This window comes from Hemitrygon akajei, chromosome 7 (assembly GCF_048418815.1).
Source record: "Hemitrygon akajei chromosome 7, sHemAka1.3, whole genome shotgun sequence".
Taxonomy (NCBI): Eukaryota; Metazoa; Chordata; class Chondrichthyes; order Myliobatiformes; family Dasyatidae; genus Hemitrygon; species Hemitrygon akajei.
In genome coordinates this window covers 13,467,710-13,482,153 of record NC_133130.1, presented here as the reverse complement: position 1 = coordinate 13,482,153, position 14,444 = coordinate 13,467,710, and the positions used below count along the sequence as shown (strand labels likewise).

Below are 14,444 nucleotides of genomic sequence, written 5' to 3'. Positions count from 1 at the left end.
ACAGGAGTTGATTCTAGCCATGACCAACCTCTCAAAGCATTTCATCACTGTAGATGTGAGTGCTACCAGGTGATAGTCATTAAGGCAGCTCACATTCTTCTTGTGCACTGGTATAATTGTTGCCTTTTTGAAGCAAGTGGGAACTTCCACCCATGGCAGTGAGAGGTTGAAAATGTCCTTGAATACTCCTGCCAGTTGATTGGCACAAGTTTTCAGAGCCGTACCAGGTACTCCATCGGAACCTACCAACTTGCGAGGGTTCACCTTTAAAGACAGCTTAACATCGGCCTCTGAGACAGAGACCACAGTGTCACTGGGTGCAGCAGGGATCTTCACAGCTGTAGTTATATTCTCCCTATGAAAGCGCAGATGGAAGGCTTTGAGCTCATCGCCTTCTATGTTGCTACGGCTACAGAGTAAGTGCAGTGCAGGTAACGATCAGAATTAGGTTTAATATCTCCAGCATTTATTGCTTTACAGCAGTACATTGCAAAACACAACTGTAAATTACAACAAATATATAAATTAAATTAGTGTAAAAAAAGGAACAAAATAGAGGTAGTGTACATGGTTCAATGTCCAATCAGAAACCTGATGGCAGAGGGGAAGATGCTGTTCCCAGAATGTTTGACTGTGTGTCTTCAGGCTCCTGGACCTTCACCAGATGATAGCAATGAGAAGAGGGCCTGTCCTGGGTGATGGATCAGGATGAAATCATTTGCACTCAATGCCTCTAAACATTTCCTACCCATATTCTGATTTTATGCTGTTGTTGTACCTGCCTCAACCACTTTCTCTTGCAGCTTGACACACTGCAAAAAAAACGGGGTGACAAGGAGAGAGTGCTTTATGCTGCAATTTGGAATTCACTGCAGATTTATTAATAATTTATGAATTGCAGGAAATGGAAATATGGATATTGAGCAGGTAGAAGACATTTACTTGATTAGTAAGTTAATTGGTTTGACAGAACATTGTGGGCCTAAGGGCCTGTTCCTCTGCTTTACTATTCTACATTTTATAATCGGAAGAAAAGCCTCTATTTTTGGGAAGAGAACATTGAACAAAGTACAGCACAGGAACAGGCCCTTCAGCCCACAATATTGTGCTGAAGCAATTAAATTAGTAATCAAATTGCCAACTAATCCCCTCTGCCTGCTCTATGTCCATTTTCCTCACATTCAATGTGCCTATTGAAATATCTCGTAAAAATCCCTAATTTTTTTACCTCTACCACCACTGTGTGTATTAAAAAAAAATCTTTGAAATTACGCCTCTCACCTTAAATGCCCTCTTGTATTAGACATTTCAACTCTGGTAACAAGATACTTGTTCTCATAATCTTATCTCTATCACGACTCCCTTCAGCATCCACTGCTTCAAAGAAAACAACCAAATTTATCCAACCTCTCGTACATGCTCTGTAAACCAGATAGTATCCTGGTAAACTTCTGCATCCTCTACAAAGCCTCAACATCCTTCCTAAAATGTGACAACCAGAACTGTATGCAATACTCCAGATGCGGTCTAACTAGAGTTTTAGACTGCAATATAACTTCCTGACTTTTGAACTCAATGCCTTGACGAGTAAAGACGAGCATGCATATGGTCGTCTTAACCATCCTATCAACCTACCTAGCCACTTTCAGGAAGCAATGAACTTTGACCCCAAGATCCCTCTGTTCATCAACACTGTCAAGGATCTTGCCTTTAACAGTGTACTGTCTCTATATTTGATTAGTTTTACACATCGAAAAAAAACCCCAATCATGATCTTGAACAAGTGCATGGCATGCTTCCAGTGGACTGGAAAATTGCAAATGTCACTCCACTCTAAGAAAGGAGGGAGGCAGCAGAAAGGAAATTATAGACCAGTTAGCCTGACGTTAGTGGTTGGGAAGATGTTGGACTCAGTTGTTCAGGCTGAGGTTATGGAGTACTTGGTGACATGGGAAAAAGATAGCATGTTTTCTTTAAAGGAAAATCTTGCCTGATGAATCTGTTGGAGTTCTTTGAGGAGCTTAAAGGTAGGATAGATAAAGGGGATGTAGTGGATGTTGTATATTTGGATTCTCAGAATGCCTTTGACAAGGTACCACGCATGAGGCTGCTTACCAAGTTAACAGCCCATGATATTACAGGAAAGTTATTAGCATGGGTAGAGCTGGTAGGAGGCAACAAGTGGGAATAAAAGGATTCTTTTATGGCTGGCTGCCAGTGACTAGTGGTGTTCCACAGGGGTCGGTGTTGGGACCACTTCTTTTTATGCTGTATATCAATGATTTAAAATTTTGTTGCCAAGTTTGCAGATGATACAAAGATTGGTGGAGGGGCAAGTAGTGTAAATAAACAGAAAGTCTGCAGAAGGACTTAGACAGATTAGAAGAATGGGTAAGAAAATGGCAAATGAAATACAATGTTGTAAAATGCATGGTCATGCACTTTGGTAGAAGAAGTAAATGTGCAGACTCTAAACGGAGAAAATCCAAAAATCTGAGATGCAAAGGGACTTTGGAGTCTTTGAGCAGAATACCCTCAAGATTAATTTGCAGGTTGAGTCAGCGAGGAAGGCCAATTCAATGTAAGCATTAATTTCAAGAGGTCTAGAATATAAGAGCAGGGATGTGATGTTGAGGCTTTATAAGGCACTGGCGAGGCCTCACCTTTAGTGTTTTGAATGATTTTTGGCTTCTTATCTAAGAAAGGATGTGCTGGCATTAGGGTTCAGAGAAAGTTCACAAAGATGATTTAAAGAATGAAAGTGTTATACATGGAACATTTGACAGCTCTGGATCTGTACTCATTGGAATTTAGAAGAATGAGAGTGGATCTTATTGAAACCTTCTGAATGTTAAAAGGCCTAGGCAGTATATGTGGAAAGGATGTTTCCCATGGTGGGGGAGTCTAGGACGAGAGGACACAGCCTCAGGATAGAAGGGTGTCCATTTAAAACAGATGCAGAGAAATTTCTTTAGCCAGAAGATGGCGAATTTGTGGAGGCCAAGCCGTTAAGGCAGAGGTTGATAGGTTCTTGATTGGCCACAGCATCAAAGGTTATGGGGAGTGGGGCTGAGGAAGGGAAAAAAGGATTTGCTGTAATTGAATGGTGGAACAGACTTCATGGGCCAAATGGCCTAATTTTGCTTCTATGTCTTAGCCTTATGGTCTTAAGTGGCTGAGGCATGATGAACGTGTGTACATATTCATCTGCTTCTGTATCCATGTGTTTGTACTCATGCACATCTGTGAGCATGTGCACAGATTAGTGTTACGTCTTTAAGCATGTGTGCAGATGTTCATATCTGACTGACTGTGAGAGAGGTAGAGGGACTGAGAACGAGAGACAGAAAAATATGTGACAGAGAGAAAAACTGAGAAAAAGTGTGTAAGAAAGTGAGAGACTACATAAGTGTGCGAGAAGCCAAATGTGAAAGAGTCTTGAGTGAGAAAGAGAGAGGTCTCGAGTCGAGAGGGCGTGAGAGTGAGGGAGAGGCCAATTGCAAGAGACGGCCAAATGCGAGAGAGGGACCGTGCAAAAGACAGTGTGACTGCAAGGGAGTGAGACAGAATGAGTGTGTGAGAGCATACACACACTGTTTTGGTGATAACACATTCACGGTGATGTTTCAGAGCAGTGGCGTGGACTGGGGTGACCACTGCGATCTCTGGAGCTGTGGTCGGTCCAGTGAAGGACACTGAAGCAAGCAGTTTGTTCCCAGGCAAGGTATGGAGGGAGGTGTTGGTGTCGGTGGCATCCACACTACAGCCAATAATTCTTCCACAGTGGGTCCTCCTGAACTCAGACCCATTGACACATGGTCACACGTATAGACACAGTGTGTGTACCCGTGCTCTCACACAGACAAGTGGCCTTGTTGAAAATGAGTCTGGCACATACCCACCTCACTGAGAGCTCCACTCCCCACTTCCTCTCCCTTTTCAAATAAAACACAGGGAAATAAGTCGATGTTTACTGCAGTTTGGGGAGGGTGCTAGTGTGGGGAGTTGAGTAGATGTTGGTGTAACCAGCTGGTGATACCCCGCTGAACTCCTCCGCTGTCTGGGCAAAACTGCTGCTTCATGAGGCTCTGGACTCCACAGCCTCTCTCTTACATCCGGCCATATCGGGAGCTGGAAAAGATCAGAGAGGGGAAGGTCAGTGACTCACTGTCTCATGGTAATGTAAATATCAGAGAGTGAGAGGGAGATGGAGGCTATGTGGGAGGAAATGGTCAGCACAACATTGTGGGCTCAAGGCCCTGTACTGTGCTGTAATGTTCTGTGTCCTGGAAAACGTGAGAAAGAAAGCATTTGAGACAGAGACAGAGAGAGAGATCTAATGTAATCAATACTCTCGTAGTCTGTGCCCGCACCCTGACACCAGGAGACCACCGTACTCACTACAGACCCTGGTTTGTGTCCCAACCCAACACCAGGAGATCATCCTACTCACTACATATCCTGGTCTGTGTCTAAACCCAGACGCTATGAGAACTCCTCGCATACTCACTACAGACCCCAGTCTGTGTCCAAACCCAGACACCAAGAGACCACCTTGTTAATTCACTATAGTCTCGTATTGCGACCCACCCAACACCATGAGATCAGCTTGTGCTCTCACTGACCCGCTCCCAACCCTGCACCAGGAGACACTGTCACGTACTCGATGATGCCTGATTTGTGTCCCACCTCAAATGCTGGAAACCACCTCACTATTGCCCCGGTCAGTGTCACCACTCCAGTACCAACCCCAACAACAGGAGACCATCTTGTGTACTCACTAAAGTCTCTGACTGTGGTCCCATCCAGACAGCAGGAGACCTGCTCGTTACTCATTATTGCCTTGGTCTGTGCCCCTATCCTGTCACCACTAACTCAGTCTGTGTCCCCACCCAGACACCAGGAGACTCTTGTGTGCTCACTACAGCCCTGCTCCACAACCCAACACTGGCAGCAGGAGACTGCTCATGTAATCACTATGCCCCAGTCCATGCATACCCCGACACCAGGAGACCCACTCATACTCAAAACTGCTCTGGAATACACCCCCACTTGAACCAAAGAGACCACTTTGCATACTTACTACTGTGCTGAAGGTTGACCCCTGCCGTCCGTTCTCAGTGCATTCGGCTGGTGGATGCATCATCTTGGACCAATGGAATGGAAGAGTCGAGAGAGTGAAGCCAGGTGACAAACGAGGGCAGGACAGCAAAAAAAAAACAAGTGATGTGACCATCAGTGTCTACATTCCATCTCCCCCATCACCTTGCTCCATCATGGGGTGTTCCTCGAGTTATACAGGCAATTTGGCCCATTGTGTCCATACTGCCCACTGTACTTGTGTGTCCTGATCCAATTTACCCATTTTAGGCTGAAAGGCCTCTCTGCCTAGTGCCTGGGCATGTTGTATATTATGAGAGTCCCTGTTTCCACCATCCCTCCAAGTGTTAAGTTCCAGATCCTAATTCCCTTCTGAATATAAAACATCAAACAGTACCGCACAGGAACATGCCCTTCAGCCCACAGTGTTGAGCTGAACCAATTAAATGGCCAACTAAACTAATCTCTTCGGCCTACACAATGTCCTTCCATTTCCCTTACATTCATGAGCCTAACTAAAGGTCTCTTAAAAGACCCTGATGCATCAACCTCTGCCACTCCTCCCCCCAACTTTCCAACTTATCTATGTCATGTCTTCTGGATGCCTAACTTATGTCACCCTAAACAGATCATTTACTCCCAGTTGAAGATCGGTCAGTGAGCCCCTGGTGGGCAAAGGAAATACTTTAAAGATAACATTAAAATCAACCTGAAGAAATTCAACATGACTTCTGAACACTCAATAGATATTCCCGGAGGAAATCTGTTCAAGAGGGAAGTGTGCTACTCGAGAAAGATCTCCACTGGTGTACAAACAGCAACTGCAAAAGGAGAGCTTGAACAACCAAAAGACCCAGCGACTAACCACAGTCACCAATTAATCAAGGATTACTCATTGATCAGACCTCGTACAGTACATCCTCAGGGGATTCCTCACCTTCTCTGATGCCCATGACGGCTTGGGCTGCGGCAGTCAGCTTACCCTTTGACGGAGACCCAGCTGTCTTTGGTGGGACGGAGCATTAGGTTGGGAAAGAAACAGGAGAGTGTTAATGTTTTGGTCAGGCATTGGTCAAACAACATTGTTTAGAGATTAGCTTTATTTGCAACATTGTCGGAACAAACAGTGAAAGGCATTGTTTTGCTTGAATGACCCACATAGTCCGAGGATGCCGGAATATTGAGAGCAGTTTTGGGACCCATATCTAAGAAAAGATGTGCTGGTATTAGGGAGGTCCAGAGGAAGTTCATGGGAATGATCCCAGGAATGAAACTTTAACCTTGGGTTAATGTATGAGTGTTTGATGGCTCTGAGCATGTATTCACTGGAGTTTAGAAGAATAAGGGGGAATCTCATTTAAGCTTATTGAACATTGGAAACACACATATAATGCTGGAGGAACTCAGCAGGTCAGGCAGTATCTATGGAAATGAATAAACAGTCGATGTTTCGGGCCAAGACCCTTCTTCAGAAATAAAGGGAAAACCCCAGAATAAAAAAAGGTGGGGGTGGGGGAAAGAGGAGGATAGCTAGAAGGAGAAAGGTGAAACCAGGTGCATTGGTAAGATAAAGGGCTGGAGAAGGAGGAATATGATAGAGCTGAGTGGACCTTAGGTGGATATGAAAAGGATGTTTCCTATAGTGGGAGAGTCTAGGACAAGAGGACACAGCCTTAGAATAGAGGGACATCCCTTTAGAACAGAGAGGAGAAGGAATTTCTTTGGAATTACTCGCATTGAAATTCTTTGGAGATGGAATTCATTGCTACAGATTGCTGTAGAGGCCAAGTCATATTTAAATGAGGTTGATAAGTTCTTGATTAATCAGGGCGTCAAAGGTTACAGGGAGAACGCAGGAGAATGGGGTTGAAAGGGACAATAAATCAGCATTATGGAATAGCAGAGTAGACTCGATGGACAGAGTGGCCTGATTCTGGTCTTATTTTGAGCAGGAATTGAGATTTGTACAGATACAAACTCCATTTCCATTCTCAGGGAAGCAAGTTCTCCTCACCCATCTCTTGTTAGTCAGGCTCATTGCTGAAGCCCTCGTGTTTGTATCTGAGCCCAGGTGTGGATGCTTTGAATCTCACCCCAGACACTCCAGTGTGGACTGAGGGTATCCTGTAAGACCACAAGACATAGGAGTAGAATAAGGCTGTTCAGCCTATCGAGTCCTCTCTGCCATTCCATCATGGCTGATTTATTATGCCTCTCAACCCCCTCTGCATTGTCCCCATTGTCTTTGATGCCCTTACTAATCAAAAATTTATCAACTTCTGCTTTAAACATACCCAGTGACCTGGTCTCCATAACTGTCCATGGCAATGAATTATTCCTTAAGCTGATGGTTTAAAGTCTGGTCTCTGATCTCTCAGTGAGGCAGCGAAGTTTTCATAATGCGAGGAGAAGTGAGAAACTCTCCCAGATTAATTGTCAGTCAATAGGATTAAACTACACCACCTGACCACTGGTCTCAAAATGCCCTGTGGGTGATGGAATTCAGGGTATTGTGGGTGGGGGTGATGGTGGGGAAGTTATTGTTCTGTTTTTGGCGGTGTGTTGTTCTGCTCAACATTGTGGACATGTTATGTTGGCCCCGGTATGTGTTGGTTAACACAAGCGATGCATTTCACTGTATGCGATAAATGAATGAATTAATGGCCAATTAAAAAGATTAATAGGATAATTAATCAAATAAGTAGATAGGTTGTAATAAAGGGGATAAACTCCAACTGCCTATTAAATAATCCCAATGGCGTGCATCTCAATTAGCAACCTAGTCCAGCTCTTGGTCTTCATGTGTGGCTTAGCTACTAAGCCCAATGGAACAGTTTCTACTGACAGGAGAAGGGGCACAGGCAGATTCCTCCAGGGGCTTATCAGCTCTTCTAGAAGGAAAATTCTGATCTCAAACCTCCATTCCCCACTCATGGGGAAGGCTTTGGGAGTAAACTCCGAAGGAAAAATTTGGAGCTGGAGTCACTCAGGCAGCCCTACATTGAGTTCAATGCTGACTGGAAACTCCTGCAACACTGCTGGTACCAAACCGTATCTGTCTGTGCTGTTAATTTCTATTTAGCAGCTGTATGGAGAGGGGGAGGTTGCTACATAAGCAGCAGCTCGCTCTCCATATGGTACTGCCCCAGCTTGTGTATCACGTAAACAGCTAGGATGCAACATCAGTGTTCGACATCAACCATCGGAAGGCCTTCTCCAAAATGAGTAGATACAGTAGACAGATAGTAAATGAATGAATAATTAGTAGATAGATACAGTGCCCCTTGGAAGTTTTCATGTTTTATTCTTCATTGAATCACAGTGGATTTAATTAAGGTTTTTTGTCACTAATCAACAGAAAAAAACTTTCGTAGAAACATAGAAAACCTACAGCACAATACAGGCCCTTCAGCCCACAAAACTGTGCTGGACACGTACGTACTTTAGAAATAACCTAGCGTTACCCATAGCCCTCTATTTTTCTAAGCCCCATGTACCTATCCAGGAGTCTCTTAAAAGATCATATTGTATCCGCCTCCACCACCGTTGCTGGCAGCCCATTCCACGCACTCACCACTCTCTGCGGAAAAAAACTTACCCCTAACATCTCCTCTGTACCTACTTCCAAGCACCTTAAAACTGTGCCCTCTTGTGTTAGCCATTTCAGCCCTGAGAAAGAGCCTCTGACTATCCACACAATCAATGCCTCTCATCATCTTATAAACCTTTAGCAGGTTGCCTCTCATCCTCCGCTGCTCCAAGGAGAAAAGGCCAAGTACATTCAACCTATTCTCATAAGGCATGCTCCCCAATCCAGGCAACATCCTTGTAAATTTCTTCTGCACCCTTTCTATGGTTTCCACATCCTTCCTATAGTGAGGCGACCAGAAATGAGCACAGTACTCCAAGTGGGGTACTGACCAGGGTCCTGTATAGCTGCAACATTACCTCTCGGCTCCTAAACTCAATCCCACGATTGATGTACCGTATGCCTTCTTAACCACAGAGTCAACCTGCACAGCAGCTTTGAGTGTCCTACAGACTCAGACCCCAAGATCCCTCTGATCCTCCACACTGCCAAGAGTCATACCATTAATACTATACTCTGCCATCATATTTGACCTACCAAAATGAACCACCTCACACTTATCTGGCTTAAACTCCATCTGCCACTTCTCAGCCCAGTTTTGCATCCTATAGATGCCCTGCTATAACCTCTGACTGCCCTCTGCACTATCCACAACACCCCCAACCTTTGTGTCATCAGCAAACTTACTAACCCATACCTCTATTTCCTCATCCAGGTCATTTATAAAAGTCACGAAGAGAAGGGGTCCCAGAACCAATCCCTGAGACACACCACTGGTCAGCGACATCCATGCAGAATATGGCCCGTCTACAACCACTCTTTGCCTTCTGTGGGCAAGTCAATTCTGGATCCACAAAGCAATCTCCCCTTGGATCCAGTGCCTCCTTACTTTCTCAATAAGCTATGCATGGGGTACCTTATCAAATGCCTTGCTGAAATCCATATACACTACATCTACTGCTCTATTTTCATCAATATGTTTCGTCACATCCTCAAAAAAAATTCAGTCTCCTAAGGCATGATCTGCCCTTGACAAAGCCATGCTGACTATTCCTAATCATATTATGCCTCTCCAAATGTTCATAAATCCTGCCTCTCAGGATCTTTTCCGTCAACTTACCAACCACTGAAGTAAGACTCACTGGTCTATAATTTCTTGGACTATCTCTACTCCTTTCTTGAATAAGGGAACAACAACCGCAACCCTCCAATCCTCCGGAACCTCTCCCATCCCCTTTGATGATGTAAAGATCATCGCCAGAGGCTCAGCAATCTCCTCCCTCGCCTCGCACAGAAGCCTGGGGTACATCTCATCCAGTCTCAGTGACTTATCCAACTTGATGCTTTCCAAAAGCTCCAACACATACTTTCTTAATATCTACATGCTCAAGCTTTTCAGCCCACTGCAAGTCATCCCTACAATCGCCAAGATCCTTTTCCATAGTGAATACTGAAGTATTCATTCAGAACCTCTGCTATCTCCTTCGGTTCCATACACACTTGTTCACTGTCACACTTGATTGGTCCTATTCTCTCACATCTTACCCTCTTGCTATTCACATACTTGTAGAATGCCTTGAGGTTTTCCTAGAGCCAGGGGTTTAGATGGGGTGGAGTTTGTTAGGTGCATTCAGGAAGGTTTCTTGACACAATATGTCGGTAAGCCTACAAGAGGAGAGGCTGTACTTGATCTCGTATTGGGAAATGAAACTGGTCAGGTGTCAGATCTCTCAGTGGTAAAGGAGATAGAATTGTGATTACAATCTGCAAAACATTCTCCCACTGAGAGATAACCTTTTCGTAGAGTTATTTGGAATGTACTTTTGTCTTCAGTTTTTGCCAGGATACTGACTCACGAGCAGGTGGACCACCTTCTTCCTCTGACTTTTAATGGAGTTTGGTAGTCCAACTTAAAGGTGCATTACAGCCACCAACTGGACTGGTGGTGTAGAGTTGGGAAATAAAACCCCTACTCATTCTTTATCGAATGAAAACTAAATTACCCCAAAGAGCCTTATCAATTGTAAATAATGAACGACAATATTGTGAATTAAATTAAAATCACTTCTATAACTTAAACTTTTTGAATGAAAACTGTCAACACCCAAAGATAACAGTGCAGACTGCATTTGCTTTCTTTCAACCTTATATGCTTCACATTGTAAAATAATGTGTTCAACTGTTTCAGAATGTTGAGAAACCTACATACCCCACAGTGATATTTTCCAACAAGATATAAGGAATAATTAAGCATAGTATGCCCAATTCTGAATCGAGTCAATATAATTCCTTTCCTTCTTGTCTTACTCCCTTCAGTTTTAGGTATTCTGTAAAGGTGTCTCCCGTTATGCCCATTATCGCATGAGTCTTGCCAGAATCCCAATTCTTAACCCCACCAACCCTTTAGCTTCTGATTTGCTAACTGGAAGTTCTATATCCACAGCAGAATTTTTAGCAGCTTTTTTGGCCAAACAATCAACCCGCACATTCCCTTCAGCACCTCTATGTGCAGGGACCCATAAGAAGCAGAAATGAAGACCAATGCTTTGAATCTGAAGTAAAGTTTGAAGAGCTTCCAGCAGTAAATCTGACCTATTGCTAGAAGGACCTGTTTTAAGACTAGTCAAAGCCAAAAAAGAACCTGAACAAATTACAACTTTGCAAGGACAAATTCCCTCCACCCACCGTGAGCACAAGATGATGGCAACCAGCTCTGCTGTATATACTAATAAATGGTTAGTAAGACATTTCCTTATTGTTACCTGTAATTCAGGCATAAAAAAACAGCCACACCAATATTTCCTGTTAAATTATCTTTAGATCCATCAGTAAAAATGGTTAACATATCACAATAATTTTCCTTAAATATTGATGAATCAACAGACACTAAGGGATATCAGGATCCTTGGACTTCAGTAAATCATGCAACCTAAATTAACTAAAGCCATTGGAAAAAAACATGGTGGGGTTACTGAAAAAGCTACAGTGGGACATGTTGGGTAACCCAGCAAACCCATATTCCTAGCGTGATAAGAACCCAGCCACCCAAAACGAAAAACACTTTTCTTGTGATGTTCCCAACAGTCTTCCAACACACTTTTAACAGAGTGATCATCCCTCTGTCCCTCAAACTAATCCAGTTCAGTATGTTAACAACAACTTTAATCTCTACAACTGCAAGGGCAATTGTCCCATTTCAAACAGTAAAGCTGAAAAAGGGACAATCTTACCACACCACAGTCTTAGACCCTGTGTTTGTATCACATCCAAACAATTTAAATTTGAAGATGAAGCTGATCCATAAGCCACACAGCCATAATCAAGTACAGATCTAGTTAAACAAATAAAGATGGTTAACAGAGATTTTCACGCAGCACCCCAAGAATACCCAGATAGACACCCAGGGATATCTAATGCCCCTTTACATTTATCAATTATTATACTTACATGGTGCTTCCATGTCAGCTTATTATCCAGCCACATGCCAAGAAATCTTCTTCAAGACTTTGACTATATAGTTTGAAATTAAGTGGTTTATTGATTCTTGTAAAATGTGTAACTTGTGTTTTAGCTTCTGAAAGCTTAAAACCACATCTATTTGCTCACTTTTCAACCTAAATTGCATCCTAAATTGATTTTTTCCCCTGATCCATAAAGCTCCATCATCTGCAAAACATGATTTACTCACCCCAGTGCCTATCTCGGAGAAAATATCATTACCTGTAATCATAATATTAAACAATAAAGGGCTGCAAATACTGCCTTGTGGAGTCCTATTCTCTATCTCATATGTGTCAAACACAAGGCCCGCGAGATCATTTTAGATAGATCTATTATTTTAATTATTAATGGCCCGGCGATATGAAGCGCTGATAACACACAAACTACAGATCCCATAATGCAGCGCAACAGCTGCCGATAGGCTACCCGGGAACATACCCGCGTCAAGCGTCTGTCGATGTATACAACGCTATTCTTCGCACTGAGTTCGCACGGCGCTTTGGTGACTTTGAAGCACAAAAAATTAATGTCGAGCTGCTTCGCAACCCATTTGCCGTCGACGTGGAAACTGCACCTGTACAGATTCAGATGGAGCTGATAGAGCTGCAGTGTAATGGGTCACTAAAGGCAAAGTACGACACTGCAGGGCCCGTACAGTTTATTCGCTCCATTCCTGAAGCAATGCCTCAGCTCCGTCTACATGCGGCTCGAACCTTGTGCATGTTTGGTAGCACATATCTGTGTGAGAAGCTTTTCTCAGTGATGAAGATTAACAAAACATCACACAGGAGTCGTCTCACTGATGAACACCTGCAGTCCATCCTGAGAATCTCCACAACACAGAACCTTACACCAAACCTAAACGAACTTATTGCCAAGAAAAGATGCCAAGCATCCAGCTCTGACAAAACGGCATAAGAGCAAAGAAAACTGAGTGTTTTGATTTGTTGTTGTTTTAACTTTTGCTGAAAAGCACAAATTTTATTTATATTTTCAGGGTTTTTTTGCAGCATGCTCATATTTCTAACTTGTATAATACTGACAGGAGATATTTTTATGGAGACCAAAATATTTAAGTTATTTGAAGTTTTAGTTTATTTTTTCTGGAATAATATTCCTGTCTGTTTTTATTCATATTTATGTTCAAAAAATGTTTAGTTTTAGTGTGTTCAATAAATGTTTAACCTGTTCGGCCCGCGACCTAAAGTGTGCTTTGAGTTTTGGCCCCATGTGCAATTGAGTTCGACACCTCTGCTCTATCTCATAGAAGCCTGAATATACTGTTCCTACCCTTACCTGCATAGACCTTCCAAATAAACTCCAAAAAAATCATACAACCTTCATATAGCCTGAATTGCAGCAAAGTACTTAAATGACAAAGCCAGTAACTTCTCAGTTTTAGTAACAACCGTATTACCTTCTTTAATCAATATGGGGAATGCTATTATCCCTATAAATCTTCCCCAGCCCCATTTTTTAAAAAGCTTTTAATATCCCTTCCAATTCAATCACAATATGACCTCCAGTAAGCCTTTTCCGCAGCCTTCACCACTTTCCTCACCACAGCCTGTGCCCTTTTATAATTAATAAGGTCACTGGGAGAGTGATACTTGTTAATTTTCCTAAACGCCTTATTTCTCTCCCTAATTGCCTCTGCACACTCCTCAGTCCACCATGGTACAGCCTTTCTCCTATTACTGCCCTTTTTAATAGGAATCACAGTTTGATGAATAATGTAACATAATCTTGCATTACATAAATCCACATAATCTTCAACATTCAGCCCTGACAAACATTCACCACATAAAACCTTAAACTTCTGCCAATTTACTTTACCAAAATTCCACATTCTAAAAGCGGCCTGTCCCCTATACAAACCCAAGCCCAAGCTAATACAGGAAAATGATCATTTCCCAATGTTTCATCTCCATGACATCCCACTCACTCACTCCAGCCAGAATGTTCGAAACTAAAGTTAAATCTATGGCAGTTTTTGAACAATAATGAACATCAAATCTTGTACCCCTCCCATCACTAAGGCACACAAGATGTGAAATACCTAAAAATTCTTCTACGATCAAATCATTACTATCATTCTGTGAATAACCCCACAGTGAACTCTGTGCGTTAAAATCCCCACACAGTATAACCCTTAGTGAGCTAGAGCTACATAGGCTTTCCAACAAATCAATTGAAAGTTTTCCACAAGGGTTGTAAAAATTTACTGCTTTAATACCCCTACCTGTTGAATCAA

The 14,444-nt window shown here is 42.8% G+C and overlaps 1 long non-coding RNA gene across 1 annotated transcript; it reads right to left on the bottom strand.

The window, feature by feature from the left end:
* Positions 1 to 415: 415 nt before the first annotated feature.
* Positions 416 to 12,495, bottom strand: LOC140730237 (uncharacterized). The gene is made up of 4 exons (XR_012099545.1): positions 12,137 to 12,495; positions 6,038 to 6,104; positions 5,084 to 5,146; positions 416 to 4,131 (listed from the first exon to the last, which is right to left on the bottom strand). It is a non-coding gene; the product is annotated as an uncharacterized lncRNA (long non-coding RNA).
* Positions 12,496 to 14,444: the final 1,949 nt, after the last annotated feature.